At 36.8% G+C, this 16,895-nt stretch overlaps 1 protein-coding gene and 1 long non-coding RNA gene across 4 annotated transcripts in view; one reads left to right on the top strand and one right to left on the bottom strand.

The window, feature by feature from the left end:
• Positions 1 to 2,776: 2,776 nt before the first annotated feature.
• synpo (synaptopodin) overlaps positions 2,777 to 16,895 on the top strand; it is a 38,876-nt gene continuing 24,757 nt past the window's right edge. Inside the window, exons 1-3 of one of the 2 annotated variants that reach the window (XM_077733002.1) lie at positions 2,777 to 3,229; positions 11,573 to 11,682; positions 15,545 to 15,683. The gene's annotated coding sequence lies outside the window, so the exon portion shown is untranslated. The remainder of the gene's footprint in view (positions 3,230 to 11,572; positions 11,683 to 15,544; positions 15,684 to 16,895) is intronic. The other variant, XM_077732999.1, reaches the window with a different exon arrangement.
• Positions 3,686 to 6,192, bottom strand: LOC144207008 (uncharacterized). 2 transcript variants are annotated; one of them, XR_013328543.1, is made up of 3 exons: positions 6,038 to 6,192; positions 5,672 to 5,824; positions 3,686 to 3,812 (listed from the first exon to the last, which is right to left on the bottom strand). It is a non-coding gene; the product is annotated as an uncharacterized LOC144207008 (long non-coding RNA). The 2 variants fall into 2 exon arrangements; XR_013328542.1 differs by having other exon boundaries at positions 5,672 to 5,821.

Here is a 16,895-nt window from a genome sequence, read left to right as displayed (position 1 = left end):
CCAACACATAACTTTGCATTTCCTAATAAAAATAAAACCAACAAATGTGCTCAAGAAGCAGGTCTCATTAGACAATTTAGATAGTTTTTGAATCATTAAAATCACAGAAAAGAGGAATTCTGTGGATGTTATTTTGAAACCAAATACCTGTTACTTATTTTGTGCATATTTTTTCTAAACACTTCAACATATTTTAGAAGGTCTTTAAAGTGCCCCACTGCTTTTATACATGAAAAAACATAAAAGACGTAATACATCTTAAGCACCGAATGAGTTAAAAAGCACTTTAGGGCAGCACTAAAATATACAATACCCTCATGTTAACAACTGTGTAAAAAACTTACTGCAAGCCTCTTGGGAAATTTCAAGTCAAGAGAATTTATGGTCAAATCGGAGTGGGCTGCCGACATCAAAATGATACATCACTTTTACTGTAGTATATATTTTGTCAGATCACCTGTGTTTGTAACCAAGATCAGTAGTAGTATTTTAGAAAACAAACAGTACAAAAAGTGTAGCTTGAAATGATCTGAAAAGAATAAATAAAATAATCATGTAATTCTCTAGTCTTCATAGTATTTCCCCATCATGTATTTCACACTCATCCTGTTTACTTATGGTAAACAACTCCGAATTATGATTTGGTGAGGATTAGTCATGAATATCCCAGCTGCATTATTACTCAGCTTATTTTATTTCACTTCTCTTGTGCTTTTCGTCTTTGTGTGTGTGTTTTTTTTCTTTTTTTTGGCGTAATAGAAAGAGAATGAGCCAAACTCTGACAGATGTAAAATTCCTCACTGAATCACAAATGGGAATTCACCCAGGATCTTTCCATATTTACGTCACGATCCAAACTGCCAGGAAGTTAACCACAGTAGATGAGTGACACTGGCTGGAAAAAAAGGGGAGGAAAAATCCACAGCCCAAAACAGGCCATTGAACACATTGGCTGCCATTGACAGTGTTACACGCCCAAATCCAGTGGAGGAACAAATGTGAAGATAATCTCCAGCCACCGAGTGGTGTAGTGTGGGGTAAAATAGCATAACTTGCAGACTCCTTCATATAAGACACTATAAATGGTGTTCAAGATAACTGGAGGGGAGGTTTAGAATTTTGGCTGCTTAGTTGGAAGTCACTCTTTGAGTGCTATTCTGGTAATAATTGAGACCTAGCTTGCACATCTGTGGTGAAGATGGAAAAAGGCAAAGATTGGGAGTTGGGTTTGTCTTTTCTTTTACTGTTTTTGTTTCAATTATCTTAAATAAATAGAAGATGGTGGTTCACAATTCATAACAAATTGGAATAGTATGAAGTAGGAATAAAACATGGAACAAAGTTTCAAATGAAATGAAAGCAAAAATAGTATAAAGTAGTTCTTCAAAAGTATTCAAAAGTACTCCAGTGGTGGAATAAATAATAAATTCCTATCTATATACCTATATATCCTATCATATATATATATATATATATATATATATATATATATATATATATATATATATATATATATATATATATATATATATATATATATATATATATATATATATATATATATATATATATATATATATATATATATATATATATATATATATATATATATATATATATATATATATATATATATATATATATATATATATATATATATATATATATATATATATATATATATATATATATATATATATATATATATATATATATATATATATATATATATATATATATATATATATATATATATATATATATATTTATATATTTATATACATACATACATACATTACTTCAAATGTGTGGCTCCAATTTTTTTAACTAGGTCTACAATGTCTTGTGTGTCTGTTTGCAACTGCAACCAATAAAATTTCCCAAATACGGGACTAAATAAATTAACAAAGATACCCGTTCAGAGGGACGACAAAGTCCTAATGCCAAGCTCATTTTCTCCATTTCCTCTTACTTTTACCCTCACAAAGAATTCCCGAGGCTAGAGGTTGTCTGGAATGTTGACGTTGAACTCACAGTCATAAAAAGATCACAACCCGATGAGTCCTGTTCCGCCTCCACTGACTACAAGACGCTTAGTGTACACCCGCTAGTGGTTTTTCATGTGCTATTTGCTCAATTGATCAGCGGGCGAATTACATGTGTCAGCAACTCTCGCCTTGAGGTCACTGCCTCCAAACTTGAATCATAGCAGGGAGGAAATTGTGCATTCCTGCAATCATATCCTCAATCAAAAATAAAAAGAACAAAGGAAAAATGAAATTAGGCATCAGGGTGTTAGTCTGATTTCGAATTGTTGACCTAAGTATGTGATTCAGCAAGAGGTGGAGACTTTTAGTGAGTATGAGTCACATTTGCTTGCATTTATAGACTTGACATCAAATGAGTGGCACATTTAAAGCTCTTAAAAGCAACATGTTTACAGCGGTCACAGTTTAGTTTGACACAGAAAAAGACTTTTATGGTTATTGCCATAAAATGTAGTTAGGGTTCTGTTTTGAGTTTCTTAGGCTACGTTCACACGGATTACTTGTGTTTTTTTGTGAGGTTAAGTTATTTATTCTTTTGTTGACTAATACTTGGTTATTTATTCTTTTTGTATCATTATTTATTGTCTCTGTTTGTTTGTGGTGAAGCTTTAAATCTCATTATATTTTTATTTAATGAAAATAAAAAGCATTTAATTCAATGTTTTTTTTTTAACCATGTGCCACTAGTACCTGATTTTTTAAAGCATTTGAAACCTAAGCCTAAACCAATCAATCAACAGATCTCTCTGCCAGCGCACCTATCTTGTCCAGGTGTTCCTTATTGGCTTGTCAATTTGTTTGTATTCCATTTTCTGCTTCCTTAGGCACTACTTTATTGACTTCAATAGATTGGACTTCATTCAGCTGCAAACTGGCATCCTTTTCTTTGCAAAATAACCCCCCCAAAAATGTCCAAAAAGAGTGTTTTAATCCCATTTCTTTGTTGGCTAGAGTCAGTTTTCTGGGAGTGATTTAAGCGTTTGCTGGCTTTTTCATTCATTGTGTTTCATTGCTGCGGTGGCTTGCGTTTTTGTTGTTGTTTTTTCCCAATGAATTCAATCGTTCTATCTTAAAAATGGTTACTGCGTGTTGTGTATAAAAGTTATTGCTCTGACACAGAAAAAGCCGACCAAGCATCTGAGCTGAGTGGATTGAGCACAAAGAAGGAAGTGGACCAGCCGGTAAGTAGCCAATTCTGTTATTTTTAAACTTAACCTCAAAGAAACCAGAATTTTTTTGGGTCATGCAGGCAATAATGTTGAAATTTAAGATTCAAATGTAGGCGACAATAATTTGATGTCCTGGTTTTAATTCTTCAAATGATTATTAATCCTAATATTTTTAAACAAATTAATAAAATCATATTTAATTAAATAGTTAGAAAAAAAGAATAATATCCTAAATCCCCAACACAATATTATATAGCATTTAACCCATTGCCTGCCATTGACTAAAATAGACTGTGAATGCTAAAGTTTTACTACCCATTTTGTCATTAGATGTCAAATTCATTTGGACTAGGCTGCCCGGCAGATTTTTCCAGTAAAAATGGCATGGATGTCCAGTACCTTCAATGGCATCCATTCCATCCCCTATAAAGGTTTATTTTTGTTTTGTTTTTTTGATGATTCCTCATACCTTGTTTGGTCTTCTTGTATGTGTGTTATGTTGTTGTTGTTGTTGTTAACACATTGTAAATCTTTCTGCTTCGCCTCTGTTACTTTCCTTCAATTGGTTCCACCTTGCCTCCACACAATCACAACACTGTAATAAAAGAAACAGTATTGTATTAGCACCAAATAAATGTCTTATTTATGCTCCGTCAGCCATTTTGGCACCTGTAATTAAAGGTCATTTTCACTATGCACTGCTTGGATTGAGTCACTCTTATCACACCTCGGCATGAACTTCCCAGAAGGCTTTGGCTGTCCAAACGCTGACATAAAATTAGAGTCGGGAGACATTAGCTGTCGGAACGCCACCTATTTGCATCAGCATGCAGAGTGAAACCAGAGTTCCCTTGACATTAATAGGAAAGAGTCACGCATGTGCAGCTCAGACCAAAAGATTATTTAAGTAAAGGACAGTCCTGCTAGATTAACAAACATCACCTACATGATAATTACACGCTTTGCACAATATTCTGCCACCGGGCAGCAATAAAGTAAGTTCCGTGAAAGAGGATTTCAATTAAGGCGTACATTGTTCTCGGTCCAAATGTTTCCCCGCGGGTGGCAGAGTTGGACGCCTCCTGGACAGCAAGGCGCTGCTGGGTGCTGGCACCTCTAAAAGCAAAGATGTGGGTGCATGCCAAGTCAGGGCTAACAGCCAAAGTAGCAGCGGAGAAGCCTCGCGGCACCTCCCGCCATCCCAGCAGAAATGCACTCCCACCCAAGAGGGTCAATGTTCATTTTTGCACACAATTTAACAATAAGAAATGTTGCACTGGAGATAAATATTTTCAGGGCAGGCTAACGAGATTTGATGCAAATATAGAGGCATCTTCAGTGTAAAAAAAGTTGATGTAGTTCATAACTATTAAGGTTGTAACAGTCAAAATTTGTTATGTGGTTGACTGAGTAGTAAAGTTTTGAACTCTGTTGGATTCATGTCATTTTAATTGAATAAGGCTTTAAGGTTTATAGATCATTTGTGTGTGCATTCAAAGAAAAATTAGGGACTAAATAGTATAAATTATGTTTTTGTTTAATCTTCTATATAATAAATGTGGGCTTCGGTAAATATATTAGGGATGAGTTTTATTTTTAAATGACTTGGAGTGTTTTTCCCCTGTTATATTAATTGTTTTTGTCATCTATAGTAAACTCTACATTGTCAAAAAGTTATTTTAGTCAGGCTAATCAAAAGATTTTAAGTAGGCATAACTGAAATACTTGAGCACTCAATTAGTTTGAGTCATTTGATCATGTTAATATACTTGATTAAATGAATTGACTTAACTTGTGTGATCAAGGTTGTGGGCAACTTTTTAATCACCTTTACATATGTAGATCATAAGGGCTGCTGTAACCTAATCCTTACATTAGATATCAATCAAATAACTTTACAAATTACATACTTTTGGCCTTAGATACTCTTGTTAAACTATATTGAATTTCATTTTGGGTGTGCCAGTCTTGGAGTGTTGATATGTGTCCCCCGTCTCCTCTGAAATTTGAGCTTTCCATTGCTTTTATTTGCAAAATGATTCATCTTGAAGCCGCAGATGGAGCCATGCAAAGGTATAAAAATGTATCGGCGGATTTAATGAGCGCTTCGTGTGTAAAATTGTGTTGGAGTTAGTTCACTTAGACGGTAGCAGTGGGAATTAGCACTGGCATAGTTCAGAGGACCCTCAAGGAATGTAAAAAATAAAAATAGAGACTGCAACATCGATGCAATGATCACTAACAACTTTGCAAGTCACCTCAACAACTCTAGAACGGGATAAAAATATCTCCCCGTTGCTAAATTTCACGACTACTCGGATTTAAAACGACTTTTGCTTGCTCGGAATAAGGAATTATCCCTGCATCTGTTATTTATTGAGAGACTACCGCTGTTATTTCAGCGCTTGTGCTTGCTGTTTACCCACACATTGGAAACACTACGGGTGTGTTTACCTGTCAGGATGTCCTTAAACATCACACGTGTTTTGTCAGTGTCGGTGTTTGCTGTCGGGAAAAATCTGGATTGGCTGCACTTTCCTTCGAGTTAGTAAACACTGTCGCTCCCTTTCATTTCCTGTTGATGTGGTTGCTAGATTTGGTTTCCTGCTTATGTTGGAAAGAAAGATCATCTCAGTGCAAATCCATTGAATGATTTGGGTTTTGCATTCAGTCTTTGTTATGCATGTTTTTATTGGAGGCTTTGGAATACTCCAGCGTGTATTTTATACTACCAAAAAGGCAGAAAACGCTGAATACTTTGATAAATATCACAAGAAATCAACTGATTTATTATTTGTGGTAAAGCGAAAACAATCCAACCTGCTGATGAGGAGTCAGACTGAATAACAAGTCTTCAAAGTGGCAATCTCAAAGGCTGGAAGCAATCTGAGACATCTGGGACCCCCTTCACTCCTCGCAGCCCCCCTCGATTAAGGCGAACAACCAATGGCAGTTAGTCATCAGGCAAATGTCTTCTCCTCGTGCCTGTAAACAATCATTTGTGTTGGTGTAAAATGTAGCCGTAATGATTGTGAGCAGGGCCAATTAGGTTCAAAAGGTTGTTGGCGCTCACACTGGAGTGCACTCCTCCGGGAATGGATGAGTTTGACCTCTGGGCACTTGACATTTTGTGACCTGCAGTGAGAGAAACCCATTCCTAACACAAAGTGTTAATGATGAAAGGTGGCCTTCCTGCCCATAGTTCTATCAGATTATGTTTTAGAACCTCTGCCAAGAAGGCCATAGTCATTCTCCAACAGAGGAAATTGACTTGTTGTTGTTTTGGGCGAACAAACCTGTAGAAATACACTTTAATTCATGAAGACTAGGAAAGCCAAATTTGTATGAGATGAGAGATGTCTGACCAGGAAGAATAATTGCAGAATATTGTTAAAAAAAGGGTATCAAAATAAGAGATGCAAGCTCCCTCCCACTTTAAAGTGTCCAATTAGCCTACCATGCATGTTTTTTGATTGTGGGAGCAAACCGGAGTACCCGGAGGAAACCCACAGAGGCCCGGGGGGAACATGCAAACTCCACACAGGTGGATGTGACCTGGGTTTGAACCCAGGAAATACCCATAAATGTTATTTTAGCAAAAAAAAAACAACAACAAAAAACAGTGAATGAACGGGTTCCCTGCTCCTTAAGTTTGACAACAGTACTCAAGCTGTTTATTCTCACTGCTATCGAGCTTAGTGCAAAAAGAGTCAACACGTGGGTGGGAGCCTTATACAAGACTAACTGCTGTCCCTGGAGTATAGCTTGCTCAACATTTTTAAAGGAATTCATCTGCTGAAAGGAACAACGCGAACTGTTATTATGGTTTTTTTCCCCCCACCCTTACTCTCCTGAATTCATAAATATTTTCACGCAGAGGGTTATCATCACACGACCTCCCGCAAAGCCAAACAAAGAATTCCTACTCCTTCTGTGTCTCACAGCTTTCACTTGCACTTGCCGTCATGGCGTTCACCGACACCTTTGGTTCTGCTTTCTCCTTCCCTTTTTGTTGTTGTACTGGTTGTTATTTTGGTCTTCTCCATCCAGAGAGGAAAGGGAATTGCTTAACTGCACAGTTTGCTGTTTCAACCTCCAGCGTGAAAATTCACCTTCTGCCGTTAGATGAGCCGTCGACTGCTGCGGGCATGTAGTACACCACATAGCACTTTTAAGTGGGTCAGGTAACTGAAAACCCCCAGACAAGATGTTTTTAGCGCTTTAAGCATTTCTTGGGAGGCAGAAGGTCAAATGTTCCCTTTCATGGGGCCCCAGAAAAATCCTAGACACTTGAAGGGATGGTTTAACATTTGCGAGATTAAGCTAGAAAAAACAAGAGAAGCCTTTTTGAAACTTTAACATATGCTTTTTTTTAACATGTAAGAGAGTTGGCTTTGAAAATGTAGACTTTTTCATGACTATGTCTGATTATAATAGATGTTTACACACTAATTCAATCATAGAATCTCATCAGAGTATTCAAAAAGACAAAAATATTCATTTCTATTAAAATTTGACACAAAGAATTACTCTAAATGGTGCATTCCAGAATATTTTAGGATAATTAAAGGGTTCTTTCCTTCAAACCAGGTGCTTTCAAATAGTCGGTAAAAGAATGTCAGGCACCTCCCCAACTTTAAATGATCACTAAATTATTTGACATCCTTTCAAAAGTGGGCTAACTACACACACTTTACTGTTTTACCAACAGTCATCTTTATTTTAAAATATCCAAAGAAAAACCTAGTGATTTAAAAAGATTTGAAACTCCATTTTAAAAAAATGTCTCTTATTGTAAACGGTCAACATCTTTCAGACTATCAAAAACAAATTCCAGGAAAATATCCGCTTCGAATATTTGCAAAATCTTCACCTCTTGTGACCTTCATTTCTTTAAAATAGTTTGAAAAGAATGCCACATGGTTGCTATTTTCTTTTTTTTCATAAGTGGAATAGAGATGGACTGCCCTTGATGGCACTTATGGAACAGAAGGAAGAGGAGGTGGAGGAAAGGGTGTTGTTAAGGTAAAACAAAGAAGCATCCTCCGGTAAATGCCCGCTTGCCCTCAAGTGTCCAGGACGTGACAACGGGAACGTGTCCAACACAATTCCGCATTGACACTGTCATTCATCTACAATATTCATATTTGCCCACTTGAACCCACGCACCCTGTGGCTTGTCCACTCTGAATCAACACTGCATTTTTATCCGTCACCTCCCATAACAAATCGCCCCATCCTATTAAATGTGTATCTTGGCTTCTGCAAATTGTATAAGGACATGCTAAATTAATTCTGTAGAGGATGCAGGTTTCACCTTCTCATGAATTTATGATGTGATGACCCGCTCTCATGATATGCCTTGATCAGTCGAAAAGATAATTGATATTCATAAATCATTGAGATGGCAGTAGAGAAAAATAAAGGAGGACAGAAACACATTAGGGAGGGAGATAAAACTTATTTCTAACTTTGGGAAAATTCCTGGTCTTTCCAGTAAATCAACAAGCCTAATTTTATCATATGTTTGTCAAAATCCATTGAAAACACACTTGAAGAGCAGACCATAATAATAATAATAATTTTGTTTCGGTCTGAAGTTGAGTCTGGATAAAACTGCTGTTTCAGTGCAATATTAATGAACACAATTATTTTAAATTTGGAAAAAAGCCATGAAAATGATGAAAGATAATTCTTTAGTGATATCCAGAGGGGATATTCTGGTAATGCAACAGCACGAACATACAGATTTTCACGATCCGGGTGTAAAATAAGTTCAATAGAAGGTCTTAACGTTGGTTAGACTGATAGGACACTTGGGTACCTGCTCCGTAAACAACAAGGAAGTAGTAGGCTGAGTTGTCCCTGAATTTGAAATGCACCATAGGAGTTATGAAAATACCCTAATGGCCCTTACTAGGTGTCTGAATGTTTTGTTTGTTTTACTGAGGCGCGCTACATAGGAAGCAGGCACATATCATTCAGCAGGTTGTTATGAAAAAGGCCACATTGGACTAGAATCCATTGACTCCATGCCTACTTTCACCTTCACATCTGCAAAAGCTTAAAAATGTTGCATTTGGTCTGTCTGTAAGAAACAGAGCTGGCCTTGTTAGCCCTCAAATGGGAATTGACCTCAATGTTTTTTGAGACTCCATCAGGGAGTGGCAGAGCAGAACAGAGTTGACTGCCCCCGACAAGGATGCCGTCAGCAGAGCACTGGTCCGCAGAGACTAGGGACGGTTTTCCAACTCTCTGAGGGTTTTCTTTTCATTTGAGGCCATTGGAAAAGAGATGATGATGTCTGTGAGGTGACAACACCACAATGAAGAGGAGATGTTGGTGGAATAACGAGTTTTGTTATTTTGGGTGGACTAATACTCCTACCATTTGATAAGAGAAACCACAATGGGTGCACAGTATGTCACCAACGATATTAATTATGTGGGTAGAATAACATTTTTGTTAGGATATTGATACATGGACTTAAAAAATCCATTTCTAATGTCTTAAATACAGTAATGCAATTTATGTTTTTGACAAATCCTTACTAAAATAATTTGTAAACTTGTACAAAATGCAAGGTGAATCAATGTTTTGTATTCTCATGGGTATATCGATAGGTTATGGTACTGTCGACTCAATCGGACTTATGTATTGTTACAGCCATGAATACCTCTATTTTGATCATTATTATTTCAGAAGATTTCAGAAATTTCAATAAGAATCCTTTTGACGAACTATGTTAATCGATGTTTGAATCCCAATCAATTTGAATAGTCACACGACCAATCAATACACCAATTAGATTGCTGTAAGTTTACAGCCCTAAAAGAGCCCAGCACCTCTATTTCGATCATTCTTTTGCACCTATTTTTATTTGTCTTTGGTCTGTAAGCCTCCCACCCGACCACCATAGAGTATAATAATGGGCGCGTGTTTGGATTGGTGTAGCTGTGGGAAACAGCATATTGTCTGGACAGGATCTGGGCTGAGATCAGCAGATAGCTGGGATGGTGGGCTGAGGCAGTGGTCCGTGGTCCTCTTTGTTTTACTTGGACCTTTCAAACACTTAGCAAACCTCAGAAAAGTGTCAGACATTCAGGAAATAGGAACTTAGAAAAACAAGCAAGGAGGAAAGTTGGCCCTGTTCATGATAAAAATGTTACTATTGATTGTGTGTGTGCATGTTATCATTTCATTTCAAGCCCGCTGACATGAAATATAAGCACTTTTATATAACAATAAGCCATTTAATAATTTGATTTGTTTTAACTGCCTCACGGTTTGACACTGGCAATTTTTTATTTTCCACTATCTCCATGTGCAAAGGCCATATTGTTTTTGTAACTGGATTAACAATTGGTATTGGGTTTAATGGACCTTTGTGAATAGGTGGTACTATTATAATAATAATGCAAAGCATGGACCTGTCACATGAAAAAATGTGTATAGTAGAATTTTGTTATCTTTATAACATGAGTAATGTACTACATAAACACACATTGGGAGAATGATATTTCACTAAATAAATGTGAGAAAATGCATAAAAACTACTAAATCTTATTGAGGAAATGGCCACCCCAAAAAAAGAGAAGTGTAGGGCTTTCCCACAATGTTGTAATACTTATTAATACTTCAAAATACTAACACTACATTTTCAATTGTGAGATTGTGTCATTACATTTCTAAAGTATGTTGGTCAATCCAGTATTGTAGGACATTTTGGCTTTAAATTGTCGGGCGCTTTGGCTTTAAAAGTCTTGAAAAGTAGCCCACCAGTGGTGCCGTTGTACTGTCCCTTGACTTTAGTGCGGTCAGCAAAGGCTCGATTCCCGTTTCGAGGTGATTGGGAGTGTGAATGGTCATCTATCTCGATGTGTGACATTTCGCAATTTTGGCAGCCAGTCTAGGTTGTAATCCACCTTTCGTTCAAAGTTGGCTTGGATAGTCTCCAGCACCCTTGTGGGGTTCATTTAACAAACAGGATGCCACAGACTAATTTAGCTTCATGAAAATGCAGACCAATAGAACAGAAAACCCCACCATAGTATGATAAAAGTACTCCTATGTGATAATCTACGTATTGTTATATTCTCTGAGGGGCACTGTCAATATGCAGAATTCAATTCAGGAAGTACTGCACAGCATTGTTTTCATGGATTGGTTAGAGCCCAGATTGGAATTTCAGTTTGGGAATTGTTACATGGCCTGACATTCTGTTAAATGCAAATGTATACAAGAATAAAATGCCGTAAGGGGATAGAAAAGTGATTTATGCTTTTTGGCAAAAAAGATGACAATTAAGCTCCCGCGACAGTCTCAAATTACAACGTGCCAATTTTGCTGTTGCAGGGGTGCCTGACCTGAAATAGCAGATGTGTCAGTACCATGAATCTGGGATGATAAAATGTGGTCTCTCGCCAATTTGGAAGACGACTGCGAAGACTAATACATTCCATGTGGTATTGCTGGCTTTTTCTAATCTCTTCTCAAAGCAACTTTTAAGACTCTTGATAGAAAGTCTGCAGCTTGTGTGACTGTGCCAATATATATTTTTTCTAAATGAATAAAATATGAATTTAATTGCCGGTTAGATTTATGAGACGTGCGTTTATTTATAAAGCAGAATTGCTAACCCAGGTGCTTTAATTCTGCATTGGCGATTATTAAATTACTGGACGAGTGTTGTTCATTTAAAATTGTCAGATTATTATTTTTTAACCTCAACATCAAATATTAGTTCATTTTATTATTTATTCATTCATTCTCTTAAGCGTTCATCTTCACTATGGTTGCGAGGGGTGCTGGAGCCTGTCCCACAAAACAGACAACCTGAACTGGTGTCCAACCAATTACAGGGCATTCTATTTATTTACCTAATGGAAGTACTTTAAATATTTTTTAAATCATTAAAAAACAACAACTGTAGATAATCTCTTTTTATACAATTGTCTTTCCTCATGTATTAATTTTAAATATGAAACAAGACCATTTCTGATTCAATGAAAGAATGAAGGTACATGAATTGTATCTTGATGATGTAGTACATTACTTACTTTACAGACAAAATGATGTGGCGGGCCCGAATCTGGCCCCCAAGCCTTGAGTTTGACATTATAGTGTGAGAAAGACCTGCTCTGAGAGTGTTTCAAAGTGAGTGTTTGAGATAGGTTTGCTTGCTCAGTGCGTGGCAACGGCATATTTTCCCCGCTGACCTCACCCGGACATTCCTGCTGAGGCCCAAGCTTGACGGTAATAACACCCCACGCATCAGAGGGAACATGGCGAGTATTGATTTTTGGATCATCTTCCCCTAAAGCATAAGGAGAAACTGAGCAGCCAGCTAGGAGGATTATTATTTCCTCGGGGTTGAACCCACGTGGGGCCCGACGGTCTGTGGGATTCAAGGCCTCTGAGGCTTTCCACACTGTGTCATTTCCTCTCTGGAATCCATAGATCAGGCAAATCACTTCCTATTGTCCTTGCCAAGCAGCCGCCCACTTGGCCTTTCTTTGTCCGTGTCTATTTCTGTGGCCTTATGCGCAGCCCTGCCCAATGCACTGTGAAAATGTTTGCTTTTCTTTTCCCTTTAGTCTTTAAACCTGAAACACTTTTGAACTCATGATCACTAGCAATAAAATCTCTTGGTTCTCTGGTGAGGTGGGCCATTTGTTAAGAACTGTGTCAAGTGGGATGGGGCAGCAAGAGAGGTTTTCATTGAATAAATGATGGCGATTTGGGAAAAATGGTCACTTGCCTGATGTGGCCTCGATTTGGCGCTATGATTGTGAATGTGAATGGTCGTCTGACCACAGCTGACTGGCGACCGGTCTAAGTTGTAGTCTGCCTTTTTCGCCCCGAGTCAGCTGGGATAGGCTCCGGCAACCCTAACGAGAAAAAAAACAACACAATTATAAAATAATCTGAAACTTTAAAAGAATGGCAGAAAAAAAATCACTACATAGGAAATATGTAGCATACATATTTGCTCGTAGTATGTATAATAATTATACATATTACAAGCAAATATGTGAATGAATAAATGAATTTTTGACACTGGTACATTTATTTGTCAAAGTAGTCAAACATATTTCATATATAGCGACTTTTATTCTCCCATTCTTTGAAATATTCAGATTTTTTTTTGCATCATGTTGTTTTTTTTTTCTTTTTTGTCAGACATTTTCATACAAATACGAGCAAATGTGTATGTTCACACGAGGATTTATAAAAATAAAGATGTTTTCAGTGTTAATTTGAGAGATTTTTGTTTTTTTTCTTCTACAAATTCATCTCTTTCCTCACCAAATCTTGCACTGGCTACAAAACAGAACATTTAAAGTATAAGAATCCAAGGTGGGATTTTCATTCTAACATCATCCGAAAACGCAGAGCAATGTCTGGGGAGGTCGTCTTGCTCACTAAAAAACAGACTGCTTGTTATGTTAATGAATAAAACACTTGAGTGTCGCGGAAAATTCAACTGGGAGTGAATCAAAAGGAAATGAGTGATATCAACCGTGTTGTGATGATGAAAAAACATCATCTACATTTTCTCGGCAGGCGAGTTTTCCATGGGTCAGATATTCTTGAGGGTTTAATTCGGCCTTGGCAGCATTAAAAAAAAAAGAAGAACAAAAAAAAAAACTCCCAACCAACTCAAAGGCAGCCCCTGGACTTGCTTGTGGAATTTTTAATGGGAGTCAGATGTGCATCTAATCAAAGGAAAATGGTGGGAATTGTTAAGAAGGCTAAGCAAAAAAAAAAAAAAAAAAGAAATGCAGGAAATGTGATAACAGTAACCAATGATGTTTTTTTCAGAGAGTCAGTGAACCAACAAATATGTTGTTGGCTCCCAGTTGTGAATTTTGACGCAGGTTGATTTTAAATTTATAACCACGTGTCTTGAGTAACAAGAAAATAGAGTGTTTGTCATACATCTTTTAGACGTCAAATGTTACAATATCTCCCATGTTTGCGGTAGAAACAAAATAACAGAAAAATAACCCAACTTTAGTCAATGTTTTTCTTATAAACATCTCAGGCACTGCTAGCAAATCAGTCCTGTTGGGTTTAAGCCTGTTTACTCTAAAATGCATACGTTTTCACACATGGGGGTTTTGGGGGGTCAAAATGGGACATGCAGTAAAAATCTTAAAATAATTAAAGAGGTTGAGCACATGTTTTAATTTACAAAATCACTATTTTAGCAATTTTTTTTGAGAAAATGTAATTAAAGATCTTGACTTTTAGGAATGCAGTATATAAAAGAGACACCAAAATAGTACTGGTTTCTTGCATCCACTACTATTTACTGAAAATTATGTGAATCCTCACTTAATACTTAGTTTCTACTGTCATTGTCTGTAATACTGGCAGCATTTCATCAACTAGTTGCTATTGTTTATTGTAAATGTCAACGTGAAAGGTTGTTTGTCTGAATTTGCCCTTTAATAGGCTAGCGACCAGTCCAGATTGGCGTCAACGCTTAACTGTGATAAAAACAAGCACTACATGGATGGATGGGCCCAACCTGGATAAATTATGTTTTGTCCACTCTACTGTTTGAGAAAGATAAATTTGAAAGGGGGAAAAAAATGGACACCTTTTGGTATCTTAATTATTTTAACTCTTCACTGACAGTAAGGTCGCCATTTCCAAAACACCAAAAAAATGAGGATACTTTGTGGCATTTAGGGAGGCTAAATATAATATTCTACCATTAAATAATAAAAGCATCATTTTATACATTGATTCATGTTATTCATAAAAATACACATTAAATATAATACACACTAACATAACAGAGGCCTAGGTGTATCAGAATTGGGAATTTTGGGGGGAAGAATGCGGACATGAAGGTTTTCGCAGTGTTTTTATTTTGCCAATGCATCACTCTTACAAAGTGAATTAGCAAATAATAGAATATTTATGGCTTTATAGGAGGAAACTAAATTTGCATGGAAATAAATAGCTACAAAACCTTAAGGACATCAATAAAAAATGCATTGCAAAGGGGAAATAAAACATAAAATGTTTAAAATGCACTGATGTAATGCAAAAGCTCTCTTTTAAAAAAAAAATTCCATAGAAAAAGCAAGTTATTGTATATTTACAAGAATCTAAGCCAACAACTTCAGACGAATCTAATGCAATAAGCAGCCAACCGCTGGCATGCTGACACAAACCACAAAAATTTAATTAAACTCATCAGTTCTCCGTATCTATGATCTGATTCCATCAACTGACGCCGTATGAGATCATGAGAAAAAAATAACTACGTAATGGTTTAACATTGCTTACTTTAAACTGTTTTTGATGCAGCTACAATTCACGAACACACAGGAGTGTGTTATGTTGAGGTGGAACTCCAAAAATGGACGACTAACAAGTGGACAAGCCTGCACAGGACCTATGAGGCATTTAAATGGACTGCCTGGACGAGTAATCATCACATCTGACAGTGAGTATTGCTCATGCAAACATCTTCAAATTATATATTTGCCACATAACGTATTCAATGTGTTCATTGCATATAACCCACAACAAACAATAAAGCAATCTAATGATTGTTTTCCCATGACACTGTTTGCACACTAACACACTCTTGCCTATTTTGCAAGTAAAAATCCCCATTGGTGGTCAACAGAGCAAAAGTGGAAGTAATGATGCCATTTGTTTATAGTTGCCCACAAGGTGATCTCACCAAATCCTCAAAAACCCAACTTTCATCACCCTGTAGACTAAACAGACAGTTTTTTTGTGTCCAGCAAGCCTCTAATACAAAACCACAAGCCACCACACGCAGACACTGAAAACATACTAGAATGTTTATGGTATATATCGCTATACGGCACTGTGTCTATACATTGAGGACACATACAGCCACACTTGAGAAATTCCTTTTGTATACTGAGCTGTTCCTTTTTTGGTCGACCTTCCTACTATCCCTATGCGGTGATGCTCCCAGGCGTACAAACCACACATCTCCAACAGCTGTGATTTTACTTCCACTAAAAAAAAGTCACTGCGTCCATGTTGTGAAATGCTCTTGGAAAGAATGAAGGAAAACTATCCTCAACTTCCTTGTGGTTCAGGGTTTCCCCCACCCGGTTTCTGGAGTTAACTAGATTAGGCTCCTGCAACACTTATGAGTATAATCGTTTCAAAAAAACACATGAATGATATCATCAACTTCAAGGATTAATGTACACTCTAAATCAACTATATTTTCTGAATAAACGTTTTTTAGTGTACACATAAAGCAGATTTTTTAGGCTGCAATATTTTGGGGGGAATTGGTATCTAAAATATACTATGTACATCAGAAAGAACGATACAAAATGGAAAAGGGGTTTGTCTTTCTAAAACCTTTATCAATGTGAATTGCTTTGTGTTAGCCGGCAGGCATGTTTTGAGCAAATTGGGTAGTACTGACGTGAACTCTAAAAAGTAGCGTGAACAGAACCATGTGCGCATCAGTGTCCGCATGCGTATGCTTAATGTGGTAAGAATAGAAGCGTGAAAAACTGCGTGACTTTCATCCACAAGATCTAAAACAGCGACTGTTGAAGAAAGCAACTGTATGAACTATTACAGATGTAACCAGATGTCAGTGTTTTCTCACAGGCTGAGAAAATATTCAATCATTTTTCATCACTTTACTCCTATGAAC

This window comes from Stigmatopora nigra, chromosome 14 (assembly GCF_051989575.1).
Source record: "Stigmatopora nigra isolate UIUO_SnigA chromosome 14, RoL_Snig_1.1, whole genome shotgun sequence".
NCBI classification, from domain to species: Eukaryota; Metazoa; Chordata; class Actinopteri; order Syngnathiformes; family Syngnathidae; genus Stigmatopora; species Stigmatopora nigra.
The sequence above is the reverse complement of the archived record's forward strand: the minus strand, read 5'-3'. Positions and strand labels throughout refer to the sequence as shown.